The sequence below is a fragment of the Buteo buteo genome, chromosome 8 (assembly GCF_964188355.1).
Source record: "Buteo buteo chromosome 8, bButBut1.hap1.1, whole genome shotgun sequence".
NCBI classification, from domain to species: domain Eukaryota; kingdom Metazoa; phylum Chordata; class Aves; order Accipitriformes; family Accipitridae; genus Buteo; species Buteo buteo.
Genome location: NC_134178.1, coordinates 21,998,276 through 22,011,787, shown reverse-complemented (window position 1 = coordinate 22,011,787; position 13,512 = coordinate 21,998,276).

Genomic DNA, 13,512 nt, shown 5'->3' with positions numbered 1-13,512 from the left:
AGCACTTAGTCTTCATATTCTTATCTAAACGAGCTTGCAATATTCCTCTATGCTTGAAAGGAAAATTGTAATAAACAGTATCTGCTATACAGCCAGAGGAAAAATACAATATCTTATAGAACAGAAAAAGAAGTATGAAATATAAAAGATAAAAAAACTTATTAATCTTTAATCATGTCCACTCTGAAAGAGTCAATACTTCTTCCTGATGCTGGAGTCGTCCTCTTCTCCACTAAACCCATTAACAGATTTCTTAAAGACAATGTAGAAGATCAAAATCTAAGGAAGGTCTGTAATCCACAGCTATGTTTTAATGTGGGTATAGTGTTTATACACTAAGGATAGATCTGATTGTGACCTTTGCTGCAGAAAATAGTTCAAGTTCTCTTATTTTGTCTGAGTTTGTTTCTTGGGCAAGAATCACATGCCATCGAATTCTCTGCCAGACTAGGGCAGAGGTTCTCCAAGGCCACCAAGCTTGACTAGCTTTTCACACCGAGCTCTTACTCTTGAATTATGAATGGGCTTTTTTTGCAGTGTGCCCCTTTGAGAATGGCTGTTTATATCTGGTATATTCAAAGAGCATTAGAGGCACTGTAAACTGGAGGTGCCATTGGCCCATTGGCTGCTTATTAACCTTTTCTCCCCTTCTAGTTGTTTTGCACCAGTGTCTCTCCTGTTACGGTTATCTTTCCTGAGTGAAAAAAACAAACAAACAACTTCTCTACATGCATCTTTGATCAAAACTGTTCCTAAAAAAACCTTTTCCTTTTAGTGAGAGTGCACCAGTCTTAGTAAAAATGTTCAATTTATGTTCTTCCCTTTGAGACTTAGAGGGATAGTATGGAGGAAATACTTCAGTTAGATGGCTAATACTAAAGCCAACTATTACCTTTTTATGCTGATGCTATGAAATAATAAAATGCACTAAGTTGTGCACTAAGTAGAGGTGGAGAAGAAAGTGATACTCAGTGTGTCTACTGAGGCGATATGAATTTTTGAAAATTTTGCAGGTGTGAACTGAACTTTAATGAGAAACTCTAAAAATCTAAACAAGTAATTGCAATATTCTTCTTTTAGTGCAGATGTCCCTACAGTTCTCCTAAAGGCTCTGTACATTAGTCCATTATACTTCAGTTTATATATTCTACAGCAAAGTTAATTTACATCACTTTCTAAACTATAAGACTAATTCACTCTGTTCCTGAGGAGCAGGAGAAGCAGTCTGCTTGTACCTGATTAGCAGCTATGCTGAAGGATGGGCATAATTCTGCTGCAGATTTTTTTCTAACTTGTAACTGGTCAAAGAAGGGTCTTCCCAATAAATCCACAATAAATCACCTAATTGCTTCCGGAATGCAGTCCATGTACAAACAGGGAGAAACAGCACTGACATGAATATATTCTTCCTTATATATGTACATATACCTATATAAATATGTATTTATGTATCATTTTTAAACATAAACCTGCACACACAATCATGGAGACACAAATATATGTGCATATTTCTGTCTACCTAAATAGATTAATGCTGAATAGATACAGGATTGAAATGTAGTGGTACAGCTGTGCACAGGTATCCTGTAAAGATAATTCTTCAGTAATAGAGGGAATAGGTTAATACAGCTTGTTTCTACTAAATGTTAAAAATTGTGTTTCTTGTGTCTAATGAAATATTGATATGCTACTCAAAATGAATCATTCTGTCCTGTAACAGATAAACACAAAAGAGTATCTAAACATGTCTTGTCTTCCTCTCACTATTCTATCCACTTTTTCTCAAACCAACTTCAATTCAGATTTTTACTGCCAAGAAGAAATTAAAGAAAATGTGATCTTCATGGAGTGCAGTTTCTCTTCCAATCAGTCAGTAAACACTTAGCTGCTTTTAATATTTTCACGCCTTTGGCAGCCACCTGTTTTGTTTGTGTGTTAAAGCCTAAGATAATTCTAAGAAATAAACATTCAGCACACAGTTCAGGGAATTCAACAGATCATTCCTATAACTGATAATTGAAGAGTGCCCTTAAAACAGGGTGCGAAAATTATGTGTGGTGGAAAACAGTGTTGCACTGAATGACCAGAGTACCTTCTTAAAAATGATCCCAGCAGTCACAGGTACACTTTTCTTATTCAGCCATTTAAGACCAAACACCTTGCAGCAGCTTCTTTTTCTCCTTCCCACCACCAGTAATCTGGGATTTGATTAAATTTATCACTTTATGTTTTATTAATCTCTTGGATTAGAGGAATATAGCAGAGCAGTAGAGTTACTCACGTGTACTGGTATGGACAGTTAACTTCAATTATAAGGCATGCAGTTCCTGATGAGCAGGCCAGACACAAACAGAAGAATCTGGGTTTAGTGGGCTATTTTATGTTTTCTTCTTGTTTTTTTTAATTTCAGAGAATAAAAACTGTCCTTGCAAATATAACCACAGTCTCTAGGCTGGAAGCTGAAGAAAAAGAGCTTCTTTTGTTCTTTATTAGAGTATTCCTCAGCAGAAAGGTAGTAAGGTACAAATTACAGCCCACCACACACACATAGAATTCTCCCAAAACTGTTCATTGCACAATCGTGTCAATTTTTAAACTCAAAACTTCATCTTTTCACTTGAAATTAATTAATATTCTGGGAACTTAGATAAGCACCCATTTGCACAAATCTCAGTAGGATAAAGGGCCATTGCTGGGTCAGACACAAGCAGTGAAATTATGTTGGGTTGCTATATTCTCAAGAATGGTGGGTACACTGCCCTTTTTGTTGCCTAAAACAAGACAGAAAGTTCCAGCTCTTCCATAGGCCAATCAGAAGGTTTTTGGTCAATGTGTGTGTTATAAACTTTTTACAGGTGTAAGGCCTGTAATTAATATAGTTAATTGAAATAAACTATTTTTATTTCATTTTTATATCTGTTTTAGTGTGTGCCAGGTGCACCTGCACTGACAAAGACTGTGGCTTTCCAGCTGTTGAAATATTGCAGCTATTGATTCTTTCTATGCCCTGACTTTTGCACCCTTATTTTCATGCCTATACAATAATTGGGGCCTTTAGCCAGTAAGACCTGACACGAACATATATGACCACAGGTCAGATTCGACTCGGGTGTAAAGAGAGTCCTGTTGGAGGGCAAATCGAGTCAGTCCTCCTTGGAGCAGCAGATCTGCAGTCGGGGACTCTCCCTTTGGGTTGGGAGGCTGCCCAAGGTAACTCCTGCAGGTTGAGAGCCCTCATCCTTTAGGTGAGTGATTGCGCATTTTGGGTCATCGTTTTAAAGCTTAGGAATTCTTAAGTCAGCTGTGTAGTATTAGTTTCATTTAAATAGCCATTGAAACCTGTAGTTTGTTAATGTCGTTGAAGTGCTAAACAATTTTTCTTAGAATAAATTTCATTTCCAGTATCTGCCTCATTTATTTTGAAAGACTCCATGACATAGTGAAACATCATTCTTAAGTCAATTTTTGGTTAAAGCTAATCCAATGTAAAGCATTTGCTAATAGGTTAATTCTTCCCCCCTTTATTTGTCAGCTATAAAAACCTTTTTCCTCCTTTAAAGAATTAAAAAATACCCTGGCTAAGACTTAGTTGCATTTTGAAAAAATCAGACTCTTTTTGTATAGTTGAAAAAAGTAGTTTTCTGTAATAGTAGATCTTCATATCATTGGAGAACTCATTCATAAAGGTACCAACAATTGATCATAAAAAAAGTATCTATCCTTACATGAGACACAAAGAAAATAATAGTTTTAGAACAACAGCAAAAATCAGAAACTTAGAGATGAAGACAGAAATCAAGACTAAGACTTAAAATTATGAGAAAAGAATAAATAGAAACAGACTTATAATAATATATCACTACTTCAACTATGTCAAGTTTGATCGAGTTGAAGCTACTGTCAGAATACCTTTTTTTCTCAAGAACTCCTGTCTGTGGATATGAATGTGGATGTGAATGCACTGAGGTCCTATGAGCTTCCTTTTTCTTTGCTTTTCAGCAGATATAGTGCCCAATGTCCTTCTGGTGCAGTATATGAAATCAGAAACAGACTATAACAGACTATCTAACCTTATGATACTTGAAACTGGGGAGATTGATCTGTATTCTAGCCTTTTTATGGCAGTCAAAGGGACAGGAGGTTGCAATTTCTTCTTTGACCAGAACTCTGGAGTGCTTGGTCATTCTGTTTTTCAGACTATTGCTCTCCCAGATACCCCCTAAGTAATCAGCCTTACTTAACGTAGTGCTGTTTGGTTTAGATATGATTATTTTATCATTAAGCATACCTTTCATTTTTCATAGATCAATTTACAGCCGCAGATACTTTCAGACAAGAGAAAGTATCTTGTCCTTGCATTGCTTAATATATACATTATGATGGAAGGCAGTGCAAATCATATCATGATACCATTTATATGTAGTAGAATAAGACATATGTAAATTCAGAATGAATAAAGAAAATACTTTGTTATACAACTTTGTCAAACTAGTTGCCATAAAGCTTTGCTAAAGATGGAAACTTAAAGAGATTTTTAAAATGAATGAATCTTTCATGTGAACAAGAATATCTGCAATTATCAGCTATTGCTTTTGGAAAGTATTAGACTTACACCAGATTATCTACTGCTGGTTTGGAGATTTTTTGAGCCATCCATTGAGTTGGCCGCCAATGCATAAATAACAGAGAACTAAATGGACAAATTTTCTGTTCTACTGTGGCAATTCCGATGTTCCTACACCAAACAAAGTTTTTAGAGGTATCTAAATTCACTGCTGTTTAAAAAAATAAAAAAAAAAACCCCACACCAAAAACTTCAAAAATGCTTTTCACATAATGCAGAGCACAGCAGCCGTGTCTGATTCTCTACTTAATAGACTACAATCCCATTAAATACCTATCTTGTATTTGCTACTCAGGAGAATGGCAGTCCCTCTGTAGCCTTCATAAGGCCCTGAGTAATCTAATTTAATTTTGAAATTATCCCTTTTTAAGTAGAAAAGGGAAGACTACATGACCACCATGCAACCTAATTGGTTTTTTTCTTTCATGATTTGCAATTGTATTCTAAACAAATCACAATTCTGTTGTCCAAGCTAAAAATGATCAAAGATACACTAAATGGAAATTTCTGATCAACTGGATCTAGACTATGGAACTCTGTATTCCAGGAATAAAACTCATAAAAAGGATGACAACAATTAGAATCAAATGCAAAATCCATGTCCTTGTTTAGCTGTTCAAGGGTACCTTCTTCCTAAGTGTGAACATACATGTACATCAGCACGTACATCTGTTAGTCTTCAAGGGGAAGTGTATCCCTTTTCCCAGCTGAGGGTTTTCAAACACTAAGATGGTAAGTACTTACATTCAGTCATTTAAGAATCATTTGCCTCTCAGCACATAACTAGTAGTACACACAGGGAAGTAAAATACTTGCTTTGCTTGAATTGTAGGCTCTTAAGTGAAAATATTGCAGCTGTTCTGAACATATATAAAAACTTAATTTTCCAGAGGACTTGACTCTCTATTTACTTTCATATTTTTGTGAAAATACTCTCTTTTCTAGATTAATATTTTTTCTTTTTTTGAATGCTGCATGTGCATAGATGATGGAATGGAGTATTTAAGATATTCTACCATTTTGGTATTTAAAGTGGTATAGCTATAAAAACATAGATGTATAGCTTTGCACTTCAACTGATTAGATAAAATGTTTTCAACACTAAAGTAAAAATAAAGGGTATCTGCTTGTATGCCCCGTCCTGCCTTTTTTATTTTATTTTTTTTTTAAAGAAGAAAATAAGTACCTTACAGAACACAGACAAAAAGGGAGACATTGTTTTACGTAGGAGTCTCAGTAACACATTATTGTAAACCTTCTGGGTGTTAAAGCCAAAGCAAAAGCAAAATCTCCAATATTTTCCCTCTCTTTTCCTTCAAAAGGCTTCTGAGGATTCAGGAGCCCTCAGAGAATGACTGCTCTGTTGACTTTTGTGGAAAGGGTCATCTATGAAAAGGCACCCTCTCAGCTCTGCAAATCTTATTTACTGTGAATAGGAAAAAAGACTGAAATCACATTGGATGCCACAGGAGGTTTTGCTTGATCACAGAAAGAAAAAAAACAGCTCCATATTTCCAAATCCCACTTAAACCACAATTAAAACACTGATACAAAAGAATTCCTGCAAGCTGACTCCCAAGTAGAAACGCTGCAAGCAAGAACAATAAAATAATCAGGAAAGGTTCAGTGGCATTATACAATATATTACTGGCTGTCGGGTTTGTGATTTCTGAGACAGTTTAAATAAATGACATGTGAGAAATAGAAAGTTTGGCTTCAAGTCATATGTACTCTTAATGAGATTTTGGCAAATACAGTCACAATATTTATTATAATATCTTGGCAAATGTTAATATTGTGGCCAATTAAGATTTCTAGAATTCTTTGCATGTTTTTTTATACTACAGATCTATCCCAACCTTTGAACTAGAGCTGTACTGTGCATCACTGTGCCATCTTCTATACACATTAGTTCAGTGACCTGCCTGTCCGTTCTTGTAACGGAGAGTAAGCACATACTTCTTGCATCCTCAGGCCATTAGAAAGTTTTTTAAAAATGCATGCTCCAGTTCAGTAGCCATGTTAGCACTGTGGATGATAACTTGGGGCAGAAAAATATTTTGAGTACCCAGCTAATGTGAAAGTCTGGCCAAAACATCATCTGCAGAAGTATAAAAATAAGGAGCAAACATGGACTGCAGTCACAAATAGCAGGCAAATTACATTTTTATGGGTATCAAAGGATGCTAAGGCAACAAAATTATATTAGGGACTATTAAAGGAAAATACCAAGAGAACAATTAACAACTCATCTAAAGAGCTTAAAAAAAAAAAAAAAAAGAGAGAGAAAATGGACGAGTAATGCACAGAAATAATAAGAGTGGACTGAGATATGGACATCAAGGGTCAAAGCTGAACATATCCATGTCATGGTTTAACCCCAGCCAGCAACTAAGCACCACGAAGCCACTCACTCACTTCTCCCCACCCGGTGGGATGGGGGAGAGAATTGGGAAAAAAAAAGTAAAACTTGTGGGTTCAGATAAGAACAGTTTAATAGAACAGAAAGGAAGAAACTAATAATGATAATAATAGCAATAATGAAATTACAATAATAATAATAAAAGAATTGGAATATACAAAACAAATGGTGTACAGTGCAATTGCTCACCACCTGCTGACCAATGCCCAGTTAGTTCCTGAGTAGCGATTCCCCCCTAGGCCAAGTCCCCCCAGTTTATATACTGGGCATGATGTCACATGGTATGGAATATGCCTTTGGCCAGTTTGGGTCACCTGTCCTCGCTGTGTCCCCTCCCAACTTCTTGTACCCCTCCAGCCTTTTTGCTGGCTGGGCATGAGAAGCTGGAAAATCCTTGACTTGCTATAAACACTACTGAGCAACAACTGAAAACATCAGTGTGTTATCAACATTCTTGTCTCTAAATCCAAGACATGACATTATACCAACTACTAGAAAGAAAATTAACTCTATCCCAGCTGAAACCAGGACAACCTATGAGCCCTTATAAAAGAATCACACTGAGAAGAGTTTTATTGTGCAGTAGCATGTATAACACAGGATGAGGCTGATTGCCCTATCCCTAAAAATGGGCTGAACCATTACTTTGGTTAAAGCCGTCTCATGACAGCAAACAAAAAGTATTGGATTGTGGTTCTGACACCTCATAATTCTCCATAAGACTCTCCCAAAATTATTTTACTACAACCTGAACTGTTAAGGGTAATTGTTTTTTTAAGTGACATTCCTAACACATAGTATTGTTCTCCTGAATCAGAGTCATTCCTTCTTCTTTACTATTTTTTTTAATAATTGCCAGTTTTCCTGGAGCTTATTAATAATTACTATTATTATTTAAATTCATCACACATATAAAATGCAACTCGAGTTCATACTGATCATTATTTACAACTGCTTGGAATTTCACAATGAGGATGCTATTAAGAAGAAAAAAGGGAAGAAATACTTTCATGCTTCTTGTGCTTAAATGTTTTCAAGTGGTGAATTAGTTGGCAATTAATGTAAATGAAAAACCATGAACACCTCTTGACACCCTCTATGGCTGCTATCTGTGGCAACACAGAAAACACTCAGTAGGAGGAAAGCTTCTTGAGGCAACCAGGATGCTAAGAGAAAGGAAAAGACTATAGAAAGTTTTAAAGAATTCTTTTTCTTGCAGCTTGGGAATCGTATGACAGAGTCACAGAATCACAGAAGGGCTGAGGCAGGAAGGTACCTCCTGAGATCTTCTAGTCCAACACCCTTGATCAAGCAGGGTCAGCCAAAGCAGGTTGACCAAGACTGTGTCCAGTCAGGTTTTGAGTATCGCCAAGGATACAGACTCAACAACTTCTCTAGGAAGCCATCCTCAAAGTAAGAGTTTTACCTTAATTTTAAATGGTACTTCCTGTATTTCAGTTTGTGCCCATTGTCTCTTGCCCTATCACTGGGCACCACTGAGAAGACTCCGGCTCCACCTTCCTTCCTGTTGTCCATCATGTATTTTTACACACGGATAAAATTCCCCCGAACTTTTGCTATTCCAGGCTGAATACTACTAGCTCCCTTAGCCTGCCCTCATGTATCAGATGTTCCAAGCCCTTAATCATCCTCATGGCACTGCACTGGACTCACTCCAGTACATCTCCTTCTCTCTGGTACTGGGGAACCCAGCATGGCACCCAGCACTCCACATGTGTCTCATTTATCATCCAATATGATCTCTTCTGCCAAAATGGATAGTCCCAAGTCAAAAAATAATTTTTACTTCAGCAAGTACCCTGGGTCCAAAGCAGGTAATGCCATGGAGGTACTACTTTTTTTTTTAACATACCCCTTCAATGGGTCTTGATCCTCTATATATCTGTAAGTAGAGGGAACAATCCAGTACTAAAACAGTTTTGAATTCTTTCTACAGGTTTTGTTTATGTTCTGCTGGGTTGCTAAATTAAACGAACAAACAGAAAATCCTCAAGAAAATATTCTTTTAAAATATTTTTTATTAATCCCTTATATAATATTTTTCCTTTTCTAACTCTCCTTCTGACAAATATTGATCCTTCCCAACCCTCCACCCTTTCTTTTTCCTATGAAGTAGAAGTCAGCACAGCAATATATACAGTATACTGATTTCTCTTGCTTGTCAAAAACATAACTGATGATTTAATCAGTGTTATTGGTACAGTTGTTGCAAAAAAGGTTTTCTTAGCTTGTTTTCCCTGACGATCTTGCTTCTTCTGCAGTAATGTAAATATTCTGCAGTGTCATGCTTTATCTGTGGCAACTGTGAGATTTTAAAATGTTCTTTTTATTTTCAAAGAATGTATCTAGAACTCAGAGGCTTCTACCTATGAAGTTGTGAGAGAGGTTTCTTATAATTTTAAAAATATTGTTAAATGCTGGGTCTAAGTTAAAGCAGAAATTGCCAGAAGGATGACCTGAGCTTAATTCTGAGTACTGATCTCATTTACTGTGCTTCCAGCTGTTCTGGGGCATAAATAAACTATCACTGTTGAATAGTCCAAGTTTAAAGAGCCTGAATACATGCATAGATATTGTGTGTACCTGAAAACAGGAATGGAAACACCTGGAAGCTAGATCTTTGAGGACCTTGTTTTATAAGTATTTCAGTAGAAAGAGATCTTTATGCTTTCACAGGGCCAGTCAGGCTCTCAGAAGGTTGAGGTCTGCTCACATAAAACAGGAAAAATTAGGCCTTCATATATTTTGAAATTTATTTCCCAGCTAGATTTTTCTCAAGTTTTCAGCTTGTTACACATAGATCTATAGAACAGGTTTCTCTGTATGATAAAATTCCCAAATAAAACCCCTCCCAAACCAACATATTAAATTAATTATTCATGTAATTTCAGAAATTCATTCAAATTTTAACTCTGTTAAAGTTGGTGTAAAAATTCTCTTTCAAATTTATTTTTCAGTCCTTGTTATTTAATTATAACTACATCTACACAGAAGAAATTAATCATAAAAAGGCATAAGCAAATGTATTGTAAAACCAACCATTATTATTTTAGATACATTTAATTTCAGTATGATTCTCACCAACATATCTAGGTACTGTTGGTTGTTTACTCCCCTATTTTAAATTAAATGTCTTTCCAAGTGAGTTTTTCCTTGCCCACAGAATTTTTAGTGCCCTACAAGATTTACTGCTCCATAACTATTGTTCTTGATTTACCATACTCTGTCAATGTGGATAAAAAAAAAAAATAAAAAAAAAATCTTGAATGGCTGAAAAAAACCTCTGGAAAATTATGTATCTCCAAAGCAAAATCCTATTTTATGTGTTTATGTACTTCAGATAACATAGATTTTCTTAACAGTACAAGATTCCCCCCCCTCCCCCCCCCTTTTTAAGAGAAATACCATAACATCCTGACATTTGCCAACTCAAATGGTTATTTATTAGAAAGCATTCATTATTTACATTGAAAGTCTGAACAAGAAAGAAAGGAGTTCCCTGTTCTACTTAAGGATCTTGGAAATTTATTTAAAAATTTTCTATAAAGATGATTTTTTTTTCCAAATTATGGAAGATATGATGTGCAGTATTGCAATCTGGCTTTGAAGTGAGTTGACAGGTGACTGAGGCAGTTGTTGTCAAAAAGACACTATCTGTGGCTGTAAAAATAATTCACTATAAATCAGGAGTTCATTCTCATCTGTAGTACTGTGCTTAATTCCTTACCTTACTAAGAGTCATAGCAGACATTGAAGGATAATGAAAAAGATAGAAAGATGGGAAGTAGGTGAGATAATGAATAAATTGGGATCATCCCATTTAAAGAAGATATAGGAGGATGTTTATTCTTACACAGTGTCTAGAGAAACCAAACAGAACTCTGATCTTTCAAAACTCATCAAATTTAAAATTAATGAAAGAAAATATTGTGTAATCAACATGGCTAACCTTTGAAACTGATTGCTGCATCAAGATGCTAGAAGATGTCGAAAGCTCAGAATATCTCAGTAAAGGAGCAGATGTCTCCTCATGAATAAGAACTTCAAAGTTGTGGGTCTGAAACTAAATTAAAGGTAAGTGTTGGTATAAACTATAAGGTTTAGATCACATGCCACTATCACAGTCTGGAGTTAAAATCCACATTCTTTTGAATCTTCCATCATTGTTTAGTTGATAATCTCTTTCTGAATTCACAGCTGAACACTTTCATCATCACCTTTCCTCCATGTTGAGAATTGGAGATGTGGACACAGTTCTTTTCTTACCTGGAGAAATCAATATACTCAAAATTATATGTGTTCCGTTTTCCCCAATCTTATTTATGTATATAAATAAAGACTTATTTCTAAGTCCACCATAAAGGTTTCACTGAACGTTGACATCCCTCATATCAGCCATCATACCTCCTTGCTCACTTGTATCACATATAAATCAACAATTTCCCAGTTCCAATGAAAACCGGGACAGTGATGTGGATTGGGGTAGTTGGGCGGCTCTGAATCTCAGATACTCTAATCTGGGCAGTGCTTAAAATGTGCAGCACATTTAGCACCACAATATAGAAATGTAACCCAAAGGTATCAATAAACTTTCTAATTTTCACTTTATGTCTAATTTTACATTCTATAGATAACTTTTCTTTCTTTGGTCTGGGGTTTTGTATGTTTTAGTCTTTGCTGTTAATGAAAGCCTGGATGGCTGAATAAGTGTGATTTACATTTTGTTCTGAATGTCTCTGAAATTCATCACAATTCAAAGCACTTCAGGGAACAAGTTTCACAGTCACAGAACAGCAGCTGAGAAAGGCCTATGTTTTGCACACACAACCACTTTAAAAACTTTTCTTCAAATTCTTATCATGTAGGAACCATTCTTTGCTATTCCGCATGCTGAAATAACTTCTGCACATCTTGGCTAATGCCAGTAAATGCTGTTGTCTCTTCTTCAGTGTTGCAGTAATAAAATATTCTTGAAGGTCCCTTCAACTAACTTAACTGATATTGCACCAAACCAGATATTAGTACTTGCATGATCTGGTAATACAGTTCATGGAGGAATAACTTTTATCTAGGAGATGGTAACAAATGGCTGGTGGGACTTCAGTAACCAAAAGCAGGTGTTTACAGTTGTCAGGCATGAAGATGACAGTTCTGATGAGCTAAGGAAATATAGTAATCTATGAAACATTGTTTGGTAGCATCCACGATATTCCCAGATTTAAAAAAAAAAAAAATAAAAATAAAAATTTGCTCTGGAAATTGTATGAAATAAAACGCTGCTAACTAATAGAAATGAAGGGTGCTAGCATGCAAAAAAGTTGCATGAGGGTGTTCATAAGCAGTCCATAAAAGAGGTACACAACTGCCATATTGCTGAGTATGTAGGCAGTTATATTTGAGCCAGCTGGAGCACCTTAGCTTTGGCAGTTTCATTCTCTGGTAAAATAATCAATGTGTCCATAATCCTGCCCAAATATCTGAAGCTGATAGTGACGGGATAGTAACTGTTGAGAGTTCATGTTTTTTGAGTAACTGATCTGAGAAGAGGAATAGAGTCACACATCTAGAAATGCAGTAACCTGGAAGATATGAAAATCTGACTCCAGAGTTCAGATGAGTTTCCTTGTCTCATCTCTCAAATGCTACTTTTGCTGCACTAGACAGAAGTGTACAATATTTCCTTCAGACATATAAATTCAGCTTATTGATTTCTTTTGTCAGCACAATGTTTTATATTGTAACCAAATTAGCACACTGTACTTCAAGCAACCTTGCTCTCCTCAAAAATTAAGCAGTCGTCTTTACCTGGACAAAATTATTTTACACATGCCCTTGTCACTATTTAGTTCCAGAAATGATACAGGAAATTATCCTCCCTACACAAAATCCATGAGTGTCTTCTTAGTATCTGAATAATTTCAAGATTGTTTTAAGTTTCTCTAACAGGAATGAGAGTTCTTTATTTAAAGTGACTTGAAACAGTTTTTGCCTCTTTCTCATAAAATGTTAATCCAAAATGATAGTAATTTTAGATCTTTATGAAAGTCTCTATAAGACATCAAGAACTTGAAACATAATAGTAGTGCAAACATTTATGAAACTGTCTTTTGTTTATTGTGCATCATTTCCTCAACACAATAATGTTGTTGTTCACTGTTGTACAATTTATCTTAGTGCCATTTTAATTGTGTTTTCAGTGTTCAAAGGAAAGCATCCTATCTGGGATAATTACTCACTTTGGAGATGATCAGCGATTTGGTTCATGAGCACCTCTGAAAATTACCCTGTCTGCAGAAGGCATTTTCCTGCAAGTGAAACATACTGGGTTTGCAAGAAGGGGTATTTTGTCTTTTCTCTTTTCCTATTCTTTCTCCTTTCCTGTCCCCCAAAATATTTGATAATCACTCTAGGATATGCCAATTTCCTTACATACTATCTCTCTGTG